Source organism: Ranitomeya variabilis, chromosome 2, assembly GCF_051348905.1.
Source record: "Ranitomeya variabilis isolate aRanVar5 chromosome 2, aRanVar5.hap1, whole genome shotgun sequence".
Classification (NCBI taxonomy): Eukaryota; Metazoa; Chordata; class Amphibia; order Anura; family Dendrobatidae; genus Ranitomeya; species Ranitomeya variabilis.
Genome location: NC_135233.1, coordinates 35,880,412 through 35,898,466, shown reverse-complemented (window position 1 = coordinate 35,898,466; position 18,055 = coordinate 35,880,412). Strand labels below are relative to the sequence as shown.

Below are 18,055 nucleotides of genomic sequence, written 5' to 3'. Positions count from 1 at the left end.
TTTGGAATGTTGTAGATTCTCCGTGATTGAGGTTGTTGCTCAATCTAAAAGAGGGGGGGATTGGGATAGATTAATCCTCCAAAAAGAGGCCAAGTGGATTTTTCGGATGAAAAGTATAAAACCTGATGGTCTGAATGACCAATTGCATTTTGGCTGCTTTATATGAATCCCTATCAGTCCCGTTTAGTTTAATTTTGCCAATTGACCCATTGATCCTGAATAGGATGTAGGTCATTAACTGTATACTGTATAGTATCTGACTTTATTTATAATTTCTATAGTATCTTAGTGTACTTATATTTTTTCAAACACGATCTTTGGTAGAGGGCGTCCTCTTATAAGTGGGTTGTGGTTTTCCGAGTTCCTGTTTAGATATACTTCAGAGGGTTGTAGGCGGTGTACAAAGAAATATGATTATTGTATTAATTATAATATCCTCTTTTTGCATATGTGTTTATAACCAGGGCACAGGCGCGCATTTTTTGATTGGAGATGGTAGCGCATTATATTATCATAAAGCATGAGTAGTGAGACGCATTTATCACCTATTTACTATTGAGCCGGCGCAGGATCTTCTCATTATACCGACTGCGCAGGCGCATGATGGAACGCATCAGCGTCTCACCGCAGACACGCGCAGACATATAGTTTCGAGCGCCTGCGCATAAGCCAGCTGAGAGGATTACGTGCGTAATCCGGAAGTTACATTATGGCGGCATGCAGAGACCGCAAAAGTCTATAAGAAGTGGTTCTGCGCAGGCGCATGATGGAACGCATTAGCGTCTCACTGCAGACATGCGCAGACATATAGTTTCGAGCGCCGGCGCATAAGCAAGCTGAGAGGATTGTGAGCGCAACCCGGAAGTTACATTATGGCGGCATGCAGAGACCGCAAAAGTCTATAAGAAGCGGGTAACCACACTTACCGCAAGGCTGACAGAGACCGGCAGGTGCTGGATGGACACTGCTCCCCACTGTGCGAGAGGTTTTATCGCTCCTTAGAACATAGTCAGATAAGTTACTATTTTGTTCGGTTATGATATGGGTATGTCTCCTGATGAACCTACAAAGGGGAAACGCGTCGAGCAAAGCATACTCAAGGCTATAAGCTAGGCATAATTTAATGCTCTTACATACTTGGTCATACTTTAAGTCACGGGGTTAACGGCAAATGCACTTTATATGCACTATTTTTTGCACTTTTATTTTGCCTGCACTGTGTTATTACACTTTATCCCGCCTACCATTATATGACAATCCAATACCTATTTGAGGGTTTAATAGGGAAAGACGACTAGAGCGGGGGCGCCATTTGCGCAGGATTATAGGGTGCCAACCCCCGCAGGCAGGTAGGGTGAATATATAGGTGCAGCCTAGGCTCAGATTGTGCAATACGATATACGAGTCAGTACTCGTTGCACGTCCTTTGCACCGAACCATAAGTGCAATAGTATCTCTTTATTGAGTACAATATTCCCCTAAGTGACTTTTCTATTTATGTTTTGTCTTGTCTGTCTGTAAGGTCTGCTGATTGTGTATTTTCCTCACGATAGGGCCCAACAGGGTCAGTTGGGGTTAGTCGACGGTGAGCGGGGGCGCCAATGCGCAGGTCTTATAGGGTGCCAACCTCCGCTGCAAGGTAGGAAACAGATAGTTGGTCCCATAGGGAACGTGTGCACCTTGTATCTTTGATAGCAGTCATATATGTTTTTAGGTCGTGTATGTTGTAAATTTTATTATTATCTAAATCAGTAAATGTTAAGTTTTATCTGTGTTATTTATAGCATTTGTTATAGTGTCATATACGGTGAGCAGGGCAACCAATCCAACGCGTTTCGAAGGTTACACACCTTCTTCGTCAGGGATGGAGTTCCCTGTCTGGCCCGGCCTTATATGTACTACACCCTCATGGATTCTAGCCTGCCTGAATGACCCGCACATTAATTTATCCACATGTTACCCTATGGCGCACTATATTATAGTATGAACTAAGTATGGCATGTGTAATATGCTCTTGCATCAAGCTTAAATGATAATAAATAGGACCGCTCGATTCCTACTTAAAAGGAACCTTAAGAGTCTGTGTCAGAATTAACTTTTTAGAGATGCACCATTTGGCCCCATATTCCTATAGATATGTTGAAACATAATATAAATAGGAGGGAAGAGAAGGAGGGGGGGAAGGACAGGGATAAAAAAGAGGGATTAGAGATTATGATGTTGTGGCACTTAAAAATCAGAGTTTATTGATATAAAACTAAAATCTTGAATTAAATAGATACAGTCATAATACACATTTATATAAAATCCTTCCCCCCCTCCTTCTCTTCCCTCCTATTTATATTATGTTTCAACATATCTATAGGAATATGGGGCCAAATGGTGCATCTCTAAAAAGTTAATTCTGACACAGACTCTTAAGGTTCCTTTTAAGTAGGAATCGAGCGGTCCTATTTATTATCATTTAAGCTTGATGCAAGAGCATATTACACATGCCATACTTAGTTCATACTATAATATAGTGCGCCATAGGGTAACATGTGGATAAATTAATGTGCGGGTCATTCAGGCAGGCTAGAATCCATGAAGGTGTAGTACATATAAGGCCGGGCCAGACAGGGAACTCCATCCCTGACGAAGAAGGTGTGTAACCTTCGAAACGCGTTGGATTGGTTGCCCTGTCCTAAGCCCGCCCTCCTACCCTGTGACGTCACATCAGGTCCACGCCCCCAGCTAACACCGCTACAGCTCCGGCGTTGCTTCCGGCCGGGGCACGCCAGGAGTTTGCGGTCCCCGCACACATCGCCAAGGGAGCGGACATAGCCTCAGCCTAGTCGGCCCTGACATTACCCCGCAGCCCTACGGTGCAGCCTGCACCCGTCAAGCCCAACATAACACCGCTCTCAAGCAGGACGATCGCCACTTTCTACGCTGTATCCACTCCGGCCTCTACACTCAGTTGTAAGTACATGTTTTCATAGCGGTAAGCACGCTTGCATACGGGCTACTATTGGGTGGACCATTTGGGGAAGTCTTGTCCATATCCATTTATGTATAGTCCCTTAAACATCTAGTCTTATTGTTTATACACAGTGTCTGCCTACCTCAGCACTTCCTTATGGTGGAAGGCAGTATGCAAGATACCTTCCAGTACGATTACTCCACAAGCGCAGGTGATTAGTATTTTTGCACAAAGGTTAGTTACTCTTTAAGGAAAGAAACATCTGGTGGGTCAAAGCCATATTGAATTAATAGAAACGAATGAATGGGAAAATATAATTTTGGGTGGAGTAGTTTGGCATTGACTTGACTTGATCCCATATAATAGGATGCACCGCTCTTCTGATGGAAAATTTAGATGTAGTTTCCAGCTATATTGATATATATTCTCCGAGCAAATTGATCCGTTCCGTCTCTTATTAGACCAGGTATCTATAGAAAATGGCAAAATTAATCACAATAATGAGATACTAGTAATTGCTGGTAGAAGGTAATTTCAGGCTTCCGTATGGAAGAATCGGACAGAAATCAGCATCTAAACCATAAAGAAACATAAAGTATTGTTGCACGCATGTTGCATTTGGCCGGACGCCAATCCATTAGAAGTTTTAACTATGTACTGAATGTATTTGGATTCTATGGGATAAGTGTAGCACTTAACATTGGGTGAAGACTCTGAAATCTTCTAAAGAACAGCAAGGCATAATTTATCCTCTAAGATCTCTGACATGTCAGCGTATGTGTTCGGGGATACAATGAGTCTTACAGAATAAAAACAGAAAAAAAAAACACAGCATGCATTTGGATTGTAAATATTTTACGCCAATGTCAAGAAATGGCAAAAGAATAAAGTGCCGAGGTCTTGGAATAGGTTATAGCAGCATGTTTGGCTGCTTAGCGTACATTTGTAAAATGTGACTGTGCGTGCTACACGGGGCATTGTATCCATGATTTAAAGCAACACCAAACCCAATGTCAAAGGTTTCAAGCATGGGGGGCGAAATAAGAGGGGATGCTAATAATATATATAAATGGTCTTCTCGCCCTTGGCCACGCTCTTTGGCTTAACGTTCCGAACCATGTTGGGTCTACCCAACCGTATGATGAGTATCAGGTGCCACAATTTTTCTTGTATTTCATTATGTCCAAATATTTTATTTTGTTTGCTTTTATAGGAGTTTGGAAGTTGATTTAGTTTCAGAGGTGTCTAGTCTGAATGCTTGACTTAAGGTCTGTTTACACAGAGTGACTGTCGGTACGATATGACCAGCCAGCCGGTAAATTTTTACCAATCGGCGGTCATTTAATGTTCACTCAGAGATCTATATTAGTGCGCATAAGCTGCCGTTATTCTCGACAGTGCAAGTCTTGTTTACACAGGATGATGTGCTGCTGAGAACGATGATCTTTCGTGCCGCACAAAAATCATTTTACCCAATGAACGAGCGTTTTGCTGAATCATCATATGATCATCAGAGTGTTTACACGACAAGATAATCATAAAACGAGCATTTTTAACAATGATCATCTTCCAGTGTTAATGCCCATTAAGTGTAGACATGTTATAATTGGGGAGTAAAGAATACGCTTCCTTCACTCAGGTCAATTCAAGCATTCATATTTTGTTTGGGAAGATCGAAAGGATTTTCATCGGACTGGCTGACCATCTAATGTATACAGGGGCATCCAGACTTCCCCCAATAGCAGGTGCAAGGGAAAAGATGGAGAGAGTATTCAATATGCCCAATACTTGTGTTACCACAGTAAACAAATCTCTACCAACTCCTTATTCCAATCACCAAGATACAATATGCTGACTCAGTCAAGCTAAGTATACATGAGTATTGGAGGATGATCATCTAATGTGTATGGGGGTACTGACTTGCCCCCAAAACATATTGGATTCCAGTATGCCCAATCCTTTTGTTTTCATGGGAGTTAAGCTTCCCTTGGAGGTGTCAAGCTTATTCTTCTCTCCCTACGGAAAACACAAGATTTTCAAAGGATCGGTTGACCATCTAATGTGTAAGGGAGTGTCCTGGCTTTCCCTCAGCAGCATTTATCAGGGAGAAGAAACATGGGGCATGATGGATATCAATATGCATAATCTTTTTAACTTCATGGAAATTACGTAAGTCACCTTCAGAGTTACCTGGCAGGAGATAATTTCCCTTTCCTCACTAAAATCACATAAACACTCATCCACACTGAGCATTCATGTGTCTGTGAAGTCTGCAGAGATTTTGCCTATACTTTGAGGATCCCCAAAATCAAGTGGCTAAACTGGTATCAACAGAGGACAATTCTTTCCGATCCTTCTTTCCCCCCATTTCCTTGGTTGGTAAATAGGAGCCTCCCATGAAATAAGATAGTCCTCTGATCCTCTGGTCTTGCCAAAATCGGTGAGTTTAGCCAACTTTGATTTAATGTATATGGGCAATTTAAGACTGGACGGAGCCCATCTACTGTATTACGTACATATCTGTCTCTTACCATCTATATCTAGAATCCTGAATAGCCCAAGTGTTTTATATTGAGCTGTCCAGGTTGGTCTTACATCCATGAACAGATGGTCACATAAGGGATGAAACATCGATGTTAAACAAACACTAGTTCTAATTGGAAAGATACACAATGGCTCAACTGAAGGCGATCGACAAGAATGTGCAGCAGCTGTGTCCCTCTCCCGCTCCCGTCTGGGTTTAGATACACAGGACAGTTCATTGCATTGAGTAAAGTCAATATGCAGTTATTTCCCAGAATCTATGCGTAAATGGGAAATATGAATATCATACTTTATATATTGGGCTGTAGTATATTTTGATTCTTCAGTGAGTCCAAAGTCTAAAAATTGGGGTTTCTTACCCCTTCATCTTAATAATGGCTGTTGTCATTTGATAGCCAGAGCTTACAAATTTTTTACCACCTCAATAGGTCATTGTATTGTTTTTCAGCTTTTTTTAGTGACTAAATCATCTATAGTGGCCCTGTAAATGTATCCTTCCTACTTCTGAGCTAATAGGGGTACAAATATGTCAATTTATACCTTTTTTTTCTTGGCTCTACGTAACCCGAGATTAGTAGTGCAAGATGACTGGCTTTGAAAAAAATATAGGATTTTGTGACACTCGGTCAAGAGTTTTGTATGCTATATGTGTCTATATGTGGTCATTCAGCGGTTATGATGTGGTTGTACTCTGTCAAAGGTTTTTCTAGCTTGTTGCGATAATTTATTGAATTTGATTTATGAGAAGTTGGATTCCTTTAGAGAAATTTTAGGGTAAACCTCTTCGAAACCTCTGGGATCAATAATATTGAGGGTAATCTATGATATTCACTAAATGGAAGAAAATCCTCCAAAATTGGTCACCACAAAACAATCGGCAAAAGCAGAAATTATTATACATACACGGTCAAATTGACACAGTAGAAGACTACAATGCATTGGGTGAGACCATGCTATGATTGATGATGGGGTCTGCCAGAGGAGACCATGAGGTCCAACGGTGTACCTCAGTGTACCCGTCTTGTATAGCTGGATGTTTGTCCTTTAGTCTCATTTGCTACTGGTAGCCCCAAGGCAGTAAAGATTGCATGTAAGTTAAAGGTGTGTTCATGCTTAGCTTTCAGTAAATTTTTTGAAGGACTCCAATTTCTCATGAAGGTGAGGGTCTCCTGATTAAGAAGTCTGTTGGACTTCAAACTCGTTGAGATTAAACCACATTTCTGATTCTAATTCCGTTTCTGGAAATTTTCATTTATTGCGAAGCCAGCAGGGAAGCATAATGGCTTCACCACACCAATTGATTGCCACGTTGGATCAGCCAACCAGCAGAGCAGCTCCCGACCTTCTTGTTTGAGTTATTCCAAGAGTTATGCTTTCTCCAAACTTTACCAGGTGAGTAGGTACTGCAGCACAATAATGCTTGCTGTCTCGTTAATGCCCTATCTTGCGCTCTTTTGTACTTCCAGCCTATAATCAATTTCTCATGATATTCTCTTTATGCAAACACAATTAGCAGAACCAGTGCCCAACAGAGTTAGGCAATTTTTTATTTTTTAGAGCTGTTCATCTCATGCAACTCATTTCAGGACACTTCAAACCAAAAAGGGGAGTTAAGGCCCCCAAAACATATACGACTAAAGTCAGTTAAATCTGCTGATTTCGGATTAATGTATATCGGGGTTTCCTGACTCTCCCCCAAAAGATGATGTTGTCCGACCTGCAGAATTTCAATGGCCAATACATTTTGAAAGAAGCCACCGCTGGAGAGTCTGGCAGTGGCTCTTTCTTGGAGGACAAAGGAGAACTTGGCTGAGAGTTCCTGTTTAAAGGAGAGCTGTAAGACAAGGCTTTTGGCTGAATGATCGTTTGTTCAACTTTTATCTAATGTGCATGGGGACCTTTTTAGAAAGGTCACATCTGTAGACCTGGCTGTCTTTAAGTTGGAGGCTTCCAGTACCAATTCTTTCTTTGAAGGCATCACAAGAGAAACTAACAACTGGCACAAATCAACCGATTGACACATGAACCCTTTATCTTCCCCTTGGTGGGAAACATTCTCTGAGAAGCTCCCAATATTATCAGTCTTGTTGGTTCCTTGGCTTTATAAAACAACTGACTACATTATGAACTCAAGCTTCATACTGAATTTGTAACTATTGCAAATTATTTGCCTTTTTCCTTCCCTACATCTCAAAACAAGTCATTATTTTTGAATTTGCTATTGATTTTGCTCAGTAATGTGTCTCAATGTAGTTTTTAACTCAGAAATAAATGCAATGGAAGCGCAAGTCTCGGATATTTCATTAGGATGAGTACCGTAGGAAGTTAGAAATGAATTCCCTTTTCCTGGAAAGATTAGAACGATTAATGTCAACTATCATTCACTGTAGTGTATAGTTTAAGGCCGACTCCGGCAGATGAGATTCTTTTATAGCAATGCGAGCATGCACTTTAAAAGAGGGATAGATCATCACAATGAGCCTTTTGTTTAGAGCGTAATAAGTTAATTTTAAACAATGTGTTTAATGTGACTAACATTTACCGTGCCATCCTAATTTATGTAAGCGCCATTGTGCGCTTTGTGTGCATTTTCATTGTTATTTTGCAGCTCTTTAGTGCGTGATGTGCAGCTTTATTGTTAATTGTATTAAAAATTAAATGAGGCAAATCAATTACGGCTCTTGGTGACTCCTGTGCGTCGTTGGAAGACACTGGCTTTACAGTTTCAATTAAAACAAAGAGGTGGGTCTATTGTTCTGCCGGAGAAGGGTGCCGAACTTTGTGTCAGACCTGTCTGTTCAGAGGATATTGATGAGCCCTTTATAATACCTATGGATATCTCTGGAGGTGAAGAATGAATACACGGAAGTGATATGTTAGGAAATCGACGTGGGTGTCAATTTTTTTTAATACGAAGGTCTGATGGTGGGGGATTACTGGTTTTCTATGAGCAATGCTTTATGGGTAATAGTATGCAAATTAGCCCTAATTTAGAAGTGACCTGTTGAATTGCATGGGTTATGCTCTGTCCAGTTTTTCACCAGATCCCAATGAATTTACTGGGGTCAGTTTGGGTTCTGTTTGGGTATTGGTACCAATTATCTGTTGGTTAGTGTGAATGTGCCATGAGGGCACCATGGGTTAGGGAAGAAGAATCCCCATTTCTCATGAGTCGTATAAAACTAATTTTTATATGAAAATTGAGTGATTGAAAACTTTAAATACCCAGAGGTCCATCTACTAGACCACCTCTACTCCTGTGAATACCCAGAAGTCCATCTACTAGACTGCCACTACTCCTGTGCCACAGTGCCTGTGTCCCCTACCGGTTTCCACACTTCCTCTTACATGACCGCTAGGACCAATCAGTGGTCACTGATCGTCTTCAGCCTTCCCATTCAACCTGAGCTCTAAGAAACAGTCTCCTCCTTTAAAGGAATCTAATTGTAAAAAAGATCCCTTGACAATAGGCAAATCACAAATACTGAATGGTTGGAATCACCAGCAATTGGATGCAGTAGTAGACACAGACAGACAAGAACAATATAAGGGCCCTTTTCAGGCCAAAGGCTCATCAAATCCACAATTCCACCTAATTTGGAGGTGAAAGTAGACCCCTTACCTACTAGGTCCCTGTACGTCTGCACATGTTCCACCAATGGTATGTCCACCCATGATTATGTGTCTTCAGTGAGGAAACTTGGTAATAAATATTCATTTTCCTTACCATGCCACCACAGGGAAGATGAAATATTACATTATGCCCATCCATATTTGGAGGTTTGTGTAATACAGGACAGGTCAGGTTCTCCAGAGTGAGAGTCACTCTTTGTAACTATCCTCCACTTTGGCCAACAGATGGGGAGAACAGTGACATTTCTATACTAAATTTTTATTAACTAAATGGAATATGAAAATGACTTTTAGAAACTTGTGAACCATTTTAGCATAGTTTGTGTGCAACATGGGCACTTCGATGATATTGGAAGAGCGAGAAGAACAATCTATAGATCAAGGTATGGGATGGGGTTTGGCAAAACTCAACATCCTTCATGCCCTAGACAGTAGTATGTACAGTTGTGCACCTAACCTAACCTAAATCCTGATGACATGTCCATAGCTCCAGACAGATACACAGAAATAATTAATCTTTCTTCAGATTAATTTATATACAATCTATAGATGATGTAGCTCAGTGTATTCCATTGTCTTTGTACACTGAAACTCATAATAGTGTGGGATGGATGACCCTATTCCTCTGATTATTGCTATAACTGAGTGTATATAGTGCCACACATGGCGTGATCCACCTCAAGGCGCATTATTCAGTAATTAGAGTGATTAACATAATAGGCTTAACACAGTAGATTTCAAGACTGGTCACTTGCTAGAATATTACCACTGCTATTTTTTCTGCTATTCCCTATCACATCGTTTTCCAAGTCCTTCAAGTGTGACCTATATTATTATATTTGGGTAGGAAAAATTGAGTTGACAAATTCCAGACACATTTTCATAGGCTATTAAGCAATAAACTACAGACAAGTATTTATTTTCTCTAATGCTGGGTTATAATTCTGCCTAATAAAAGATGGTTGGCCAAGAAGATTCCACGGTCTGGTGTTCGGGAGTCAAGTTCATAGAGTCAATGTGAAAGACAAGACTGGTGAGCATGGCTCATATGAGTGTGGGGGAAAAATTAAAAAAGTGTCACATATACTTTAGCCACACTGTAACTTCACTAAACTTGCCAATTTCACTGAATCGGCAGACTATCTAATGTGCATGATAGTTTCTGACTCTTCCCGGATAGCAGATATGGGGAGAAAGAAGGATCCGGCATGTTGAAATTCAAAACACTGGTTGTTTTTTTTTCTCATGTGAGAAATGGGCTCAACTAGAGGTGTATGGCAAAGGTATATTTATGAAGGTGTGGAGAGGTAACAAACAGAGATGAGTGAGGACAATGGGCCAAAGGCTCTAGACCTGTGAACTGCTTCCTGCCTGCTGGCATTTGTGTCAGGTAGGAGGCCATTCACATGGCTCTTGTTCCACTGCCATGGATTATTGACCCGGCTGCTGGACCCAAGTCCTGCAAATTCATTAACGTATCTCTAGTAAAAAGAATTATTAGGTATTGCCACCTAAACATTTGGCGGATATTACTGAGGTTGATAATAAAACATAATTCCCGGTTCATCAAGATTGGTGATTTTGTTGCCAATCTTGATGAAGGGGCGAAGTAGAGTCAGACACTCCTGATTCGTGCGTATGGAGCGCCTGATGAGTGGTGTGTGCCTCCATGTGCCACGCCATAAATCTATCTCCAGTCACTTTTATACTACTTTTTTATTATCCAATCTTTGATGAATTGGTTCGACTGTCTATAAAGTCCAAACCAAAATAGACATTCAATGAACGCCAGATAATTACGGTGCTGGTCTTCCTTCAGAAGGGTTGGGCATGTTGGATCTCAAGATGCTCAAGCGTACCCAACACTTTAAAATATCTGGCAATTGGTAATTTTCTATACCAAGAAAACCAAGAACACACGTGTGGGGCAGTTTAGTTCAGGTAACAGACTTAATCCGTTAATGACATAAGCACATTCACAATAGGCATCACGAGTCGTGAAAATCTTAAAAGCAGAATTTCTGTTCTTAAAAGACTTTGCAAATGCAAGAATGATTTTGAAGAGGGTCAGTAAGTATTTTCGCATAATGTCTGCTTTTATTACGGCTCACTTCCATGGAGGTAGACCTGTGTGTTGACCCAAATTGTGAACAAATCACCTATTACCTTTGGAGCGCTACTCAAGTCTTCTCCTGGTCAATGATCTCACATTACTTCAGTGCCCAGAAATAAAACTACTTGGCCTAAGTTCTTAGAAAATTATGCCGCCGTTAAACCATGGCATTGGATAGGAGTTTAGCCTTTTACTATCTCTCCATAAATTCTCCTGTTTAACCAGGCAAAGCAGAGAAAACACAGCATGAAACATGAATACTGCTCCACGTTTCACTAAATGCCCGGCATAGCTGTCACTTTATCCTGTGAACACCACATTCTGTTAGCGACGGACTTAATAAAGACACTGTCATTCAGATAGCTTTTCATCTTCGCTGATCTTTTCTTTTTCCTAGATAAGGCTGCCAACCCCACTGTCTGTAAATTATAGCAAAGGGCACTTCATTCGAGCTCGGCAATAGGACAAACTCCACTTTATGAGCAAGATGAAGCTCCTGTATGGATAGCAATGATGTTGGGTTCACCTATGAAAGTGATGGATTAAATTTTATTATCACTGTGTTATATTAGTATAGGAGGAAATTGATTTTTTAATGTAGAGGTGTAGGGTCAGCAGGTCTATGCTAATGGACAAAATAGGGGGCGAAGGTACGACATGCCGGAGATTCATGGTACCCTAAGAAGCATGAAGGTATGAAGAGATGTAGGAGAGTTAAATAACTTGATTGGAGTTGCCCTACAGAAAACAAGATGACTAAAGGGTAGGACCAGTTTGGGGAATTTTTGTAACTGTGTACCTACAGGTCCAAGTAGCATGGAAGCAAGCAGGGTTCCTATAGTTAGTCTTTTCCTCCTGATCCCACTACACAAACTCAGCTAAACCAAAAGGTTGAACTTAATGGACCTTTGTCTTTTTTCAACCTATGTAACTACGCAAAAGTAAAAAGGAAAATAAGGCACTGCCAAACACCTCTGGTGGTGTCTTACTTTCTATAAGAACAATGGGATGTTGAAGTTCAACTTGCATGATTCTAAGAAGTCACGAGTAGCCGTTCCCATCAAAATCATTGAGTTTGGTAAAGAAGCTGGGAAGCCTTAAACGTTCTAGACGCTTGAATCCAGTCACGGTCTTCAAGATTCATCGGAATATGATAGCAGCCTAATTTATGAAATCATCTTCGTAATCCAGTCTGATTTTCTAAACATATTAATGGAGACCAAATAGGCAATACCCTAGTGTCTCCACCACCAAAAAAACCCATCCACCTCTCATTTTCCTATATGTCTCTACCACCAAACACCTCCACCTCTCATTTTCCTATACCATTTCTCAGGCATAAAACAGGACTTCAAGTTGTTGGGAAAAGAGGTTGCAAATAGTGGACACCATAGATTCATCAAAGTTTAAATATTTTGGAAAGTTACATTTTTTTAATTCTGTCACCATATTGTTATTTTTTAATACACATTACTCACATAAGGGTTCCCACCAAATATTGATCCCAGTGGACTTCATCAATCTCGTTTCCATAAATTCACAGCCATTGTGAAAGCTCTATAACCTGGACTATGGGCAGTAAATCCACAAGTTATAGACATTTCTGCATATTTTTGATTCATTTCAAGAGAATTAAGATAATGGAATGTTACATAATATAAAAAAATTAATTCTCTAAGTAGAAGTCAACTTGGAGATGGCCTCAAGCTCTGAAGAGCCTTCTATGCAAAAATCAGCCTCTTCTGCATGTTCCGAGCTTCCGATCCTCTTAATAAATTGTTTAGCTTACTGATTTAACCATCATTAATTCCCAAAATGTCCAGCTTTATTTCCTCTTCAAAATAAATGGCTACACTTTATTAAAACCATCATTCCAAGACTGCCACCCTACTCCCCCTTCCAACCTCGAAAACCTAACTACTATAGTTTTAGACTTTCAGCTATTATCCTTCCCTTACAAAGAAGCAGATTAATAATGTCCCCTCTAACAACCTCATTTATTTTACAGAAAATTAACTCAGTTTCAACCCTGATTAATGATTTCATCTAAATGAATCAAATTAAAAATTGAAAATTATATTTCAAAAGATTGAGGGAAAAAAATTGACCATTTCCAGTTAACAAATGATCCTTTCAAATATTTATAAAAAAAAAAAAAACGGTGACCATGAAAAGCGTGTGATAGTAAAGAAATGTAGACGGAGCCGGCTGCTTATCTCCAGGACGTAGAGAGAGAGGAGAAGGAAAAAAAAGAATACACTCCATTGTAGAGAGGGGATTCTCCGGGGAACCAAAACTGGCTTCTACTTAGACTCTGCCTGTAATCAGCGCACCAAAATAATATGAGAATTTCAGTGTTAATTAAACTGGTAAGGCTGGAGGTGCACGTCTGCTGACGAGGGATTAGAAAAGCATACATTAACCGCTTCTGTTAACAAAATCCGGCCTGTAAGAGTATCTGACCAAGTAGAAAGCGGTGACTGACAAGCACACTTGCTCGCTCCCTCGGGGAACTTCGAATCAACTAATCAGACATAACCTCTGTGACAAGCGGATACCGAATACATATGTATGACATCATAGGGAGTAATCCAAGAGAATTTTACAGCTCCAGTAATGTTTTCCTAGAAGTAAAGCCCAAACATCAGACACGATGCGGCTACTGACCTCAGTGGTGCTAACTTGTCTTTCTTTTCCAGCTGTCATTACTAATGAGTGTGAATGTATATGCTTCTGTTCCGCAGTAAGAAAAATACAGCCGGCAAGAACGTGACACCCAACTGATTCATAAAAAGATGGTTGTCAGATTCAGAACTGTCACAAGTTGAGATAACTCATTGGGATAGGTCATTTTCAATAGTATAGAATAGAGCTAGATCTGTGGTCCTCAACCAGGTGATCGGGACACAATCATAGCTCGCAAACTCTCTACTTTGAGCCCTGATATACAAGGTGTCTAGAGGTAAGAAAAGTACAGCCGGCAAGAACGTGACACCCAACTGATTCATAAAAAGATGGTTGTCAGATATGGACCTGTCACAAGATGTCATAACTCATTGGGATAGGTCATTTTCAATAGTACTGAATAGAGCTAGATCTATGGTCCTCAACCAGGTCATCGGGACACAATCATAGCTCGCAAACTCTCTACTTTGAACCCTGATATACAAGGTGTCTACCTGTACTTTTCCTTGAATTTAATTAAGAAGTTCTTAAAAGTTCAATCCAGTATCAAATACATAGTAGAAAAGTTGACCACAGGCTGTAATGCAGATCATAACTCATTGGGATAGGTCATTTTCAATAGTATAGAATAGAGCTAGATCTGTGATCCTCAACCAGGTGATCGGGACACAATCATTGCTCGAAAACTCTCTACTTTGAGCCCTGATATACAAGGTGTCTCGTGGTAAGAAAAGTACAGCCGGCAAGAACGTGACACCCAACTGATTCATAAAAGGATGGTTGTCAGATATGGAACTGTCACAAGTTGTCATAACTCATTGGGATAGGTCATTTTCAATAGTATAGAATAGAGTTAGATCTGTGGTCCTCAACCAGGTGATCGGGACACAATCATTGCTCGCAAACGCTCTACTTTGAGCCCTGATATACAAGGTGTCTCGTGGTAAGAAAAGTACAGCCGGCAAGAACGTGACACCCAACTGATTCATAAAAAGATGGTTGTCAGATATGGAACTGTCACAAGTTGTCATAACTCATTGGGATAGGTCATTTTCAATAGTATAGAATAGAGTTAGATCTGTGGTCCTCAACCAGGTGATCGGGACACAATCATAGCTCGCAAACCCTCTACTTTGAGACCTGATATACAAGGTGTCTACCTGTACTTTTCCTTGAATTTAATTAAGAAGTTCTTAAAAGTTCAATCCAGTATCAATGACATACTAGAAAAGTTGACCACAGGCTGTAATGCAGATCATAGACACTGGAAGGCCATATATAGGCAGATAGAGAATAAACATCTCCTAACAGAGTATCACAAAATCATGTTTTTTTAAAAAACTGGTCATCTCACACCACTCATCTTGAAAGCCAGTAATAAAGGTAAGGATGGATATATCTGTATTGTAGAAATATCCTATCCACAAAATAGCAGTGCCACCTTGGGTGGGATAAAATCAGATTGTTAAATTATAAATAGAAAGCCTTATTTTTTATTTTGTGATTTTTGTTTTTTAATATATCCATCATGGTGCCATTTCTAATGATCCCATGAAATAAAACCTTGCATAAAACTGAGGGGACTTCTCAACACAAGGTGTCCATCTTTCCAGGGTTTGGTTCATTCCACACACACTTTCTTATGGTAACTTTTGGACTTTCCTCCTCATCTTTCTAAATGTTTGCTAGTGTTGTGGCAGAAGTAAGGAAGAAACACTAAGGATTATACTATGTACAGTGAAAGGGTCAACCTGAGCATTTTCCTACCTCTACACAGACTTTACATTAGCATCAATATTTGGAACATTTTTCCTTCTTAATGGTTGCCTCGCAGTCAGACTCATGTGGAATCCAACAACCATCTGGGGGTGATGAATTTTACAATGGATGTTAATGAGCGGGATTTTTTGTTTCCTGGGAGAAAATCCACCGCCAAAGATGAATGGCAGTGGCTTTCTTCCTTCTTTTTGAACCACATCTATGCTTAGTCGAACCAAGTGTGCATGTGTATAGGAAAGCCATGAGGAACAGCTGATTGCCAAACTGATGTGCATACAGTGGGGCAAAAAAGTATTTAGTCAGTCAGCAATAGTGCAAGTTCCACCACTTAAAAAGATGAGAGGCGTCTGTAATTTACATCATAGGTAGACCTCAACTATGGGAGACAAACTGAGAAAAAAAAATCCAGAAAATCACATTGTCTATTTTTTTAACATTTTATTTGCATATTATGGTGGAAAATAAGTATTTGGTCAGAAACAAACAATCAAGATTTCTGGCTCTCACAGACCTGTAACTTCTTCTTTAAGAGTCTCCTCTTTCCTCCACTCATTACCTGTAGTAATGGCACCTGTTTAAACTTGTTATCAGTATAAAAAGACACCTGTGCACACCCTCAAACAGTCTGACTCCAAACTCCACTATGGTGAAGACCAAAGAGCTGTCAAAGGACACCAGAAACAAAATTGTAGCCCTGCACCAGGCTGGGAAGACTGAATCTGCAATAGCCAACCAGCTTGGAGTGAAGAAATCAACAGTGGGAGCAATAATTAGAAAATGGAAGACATACAAGACCACTGATAATCTCCCTCGATCTGGGGCTCCACGCAAAATCCCACCCCGTGGGGTCAGAATGATCACAAGAACGGTGAGCAAAAATCCCAGAACCACGCGGGGGGACCTAGTGAAGGAACTGCAGGAAGCTGGGACCAATGTAACAAGGCCTACCATAAGTAACACACTACGCCACCATGGACTCAGATCCTGCAGTGCCAGACGTGTCCCACTGCTTAAGCCAGTACATGTCCGGGCCCGTCTGAAGTTTGCTAGAGAGCATTTGGATGATCCAGAGGAGTTTTGGGAGAATGTCCTATGGTCTGATGAAACCAAACTGGAACTGTTTGGTAGAAACACAACTTGTCGTGTTTGGAGGAAAAAGAATACTGAGTTGCATCCATCAAACACCATACCTACTGTAAAGCATGGTGGTGGAAACATCATGCTTTGGGGCTGTTTCTCTGCAAAGGGGCCAGGATGACTGATCCGGGTACATGAAAGAATGAATGGGGCCATGTATCGTGAGATTTTGAGTGCAAACCTCCTTCCATCAGCAAGGGCATTGAAGATGAAACGTGGCTGGGTCTTTCAACATGACAATGATCCAAAGCACACCGCCAGGGCAACGAAGAAGTGGCTTCGTAAGAAGCATTTCAAGGTCCTGGAGTGGCCTAGCCAGTCTCCAGATCTCAACCCTATAGAAAACCTTTGGAGGGAGTTGAAAGTCCGTGTTGCCAAGCGAAAAGCCAAAAACATCACTGCTCTAGAGGAGATCTGCATGGAGGAATGGGCCAACATACCAACAGCAGTGTGTGGCAACCTTGTGAAGACTTACAGAAAACGTTTGACCTCTGTCATTGCCAACAAAGGATATATTACAAAGTATTGAGATGAAATTTTGTTTCTGACCAAATACTTATTTTCCACCATAATATGCAAATAAAATGATAAAAAAACAGACAATGTGATTTTCTGGATTTTTTTTGCTCAGTTTGTCTCCCATAGTTGAGGTCTACCTATGATGTAAATTACAGACTCCTCTCATCTTTTTAAGTGGTGGAACTTGCACTATTGCTGACTGACTAAATACTTTTTTGCCCCACTGTATGCACCGGCTGACAGAAGGAATAGCTGACGGCTGAACTGAGTGTGAATGTGTATAGGATCACTGGGAGAAGTATCTGACTACCAAACCAAATGTGCATGAAAATGGGGTGGCCAGAAGAAATAACTTATTGCCGGACCAAGCATTCATGTGTATTTAGGATCAGTAGGAATAAATGATAGATAAACTGAGCATGCATATGTGCTTGTGTTGTGAGGAATACACTGACGGTCACACTTGTGTGTATTTGCATAGGTGTTGAGGAGAAAAAGCTAATAGCTAACCTGAGTGTGCATGTGTAGAATTTAGAAGGGATAGTTGTAGGCTATACTGAGTGTGCATGTGTAGAGATTAAAAGGAAAAGTTGTAGGCCATACTGAGTGTGCATGTGTAGAGATTGGAAAGGATAGTTGTAGGCCATACTGAGTGTGCATGTGTAGAGGGTAGAAGGGATAGT

General features: G+C 40.6%; 1 protein-coding gene across 10 annotated transcripts in view; it reads right to left on the bottom strand.

The window, feature by feature from the left end:
* ESRRG (estrogen related receptor gamma) overlaps window positions 1–18,055 on the bottom strand; it is a 1,109,342-nt gene that overhangs the window by 117,931 nt on the left and 973,356 nt on the right. The gene's annotated exons all lie outside the window — the stretch shown is intronic.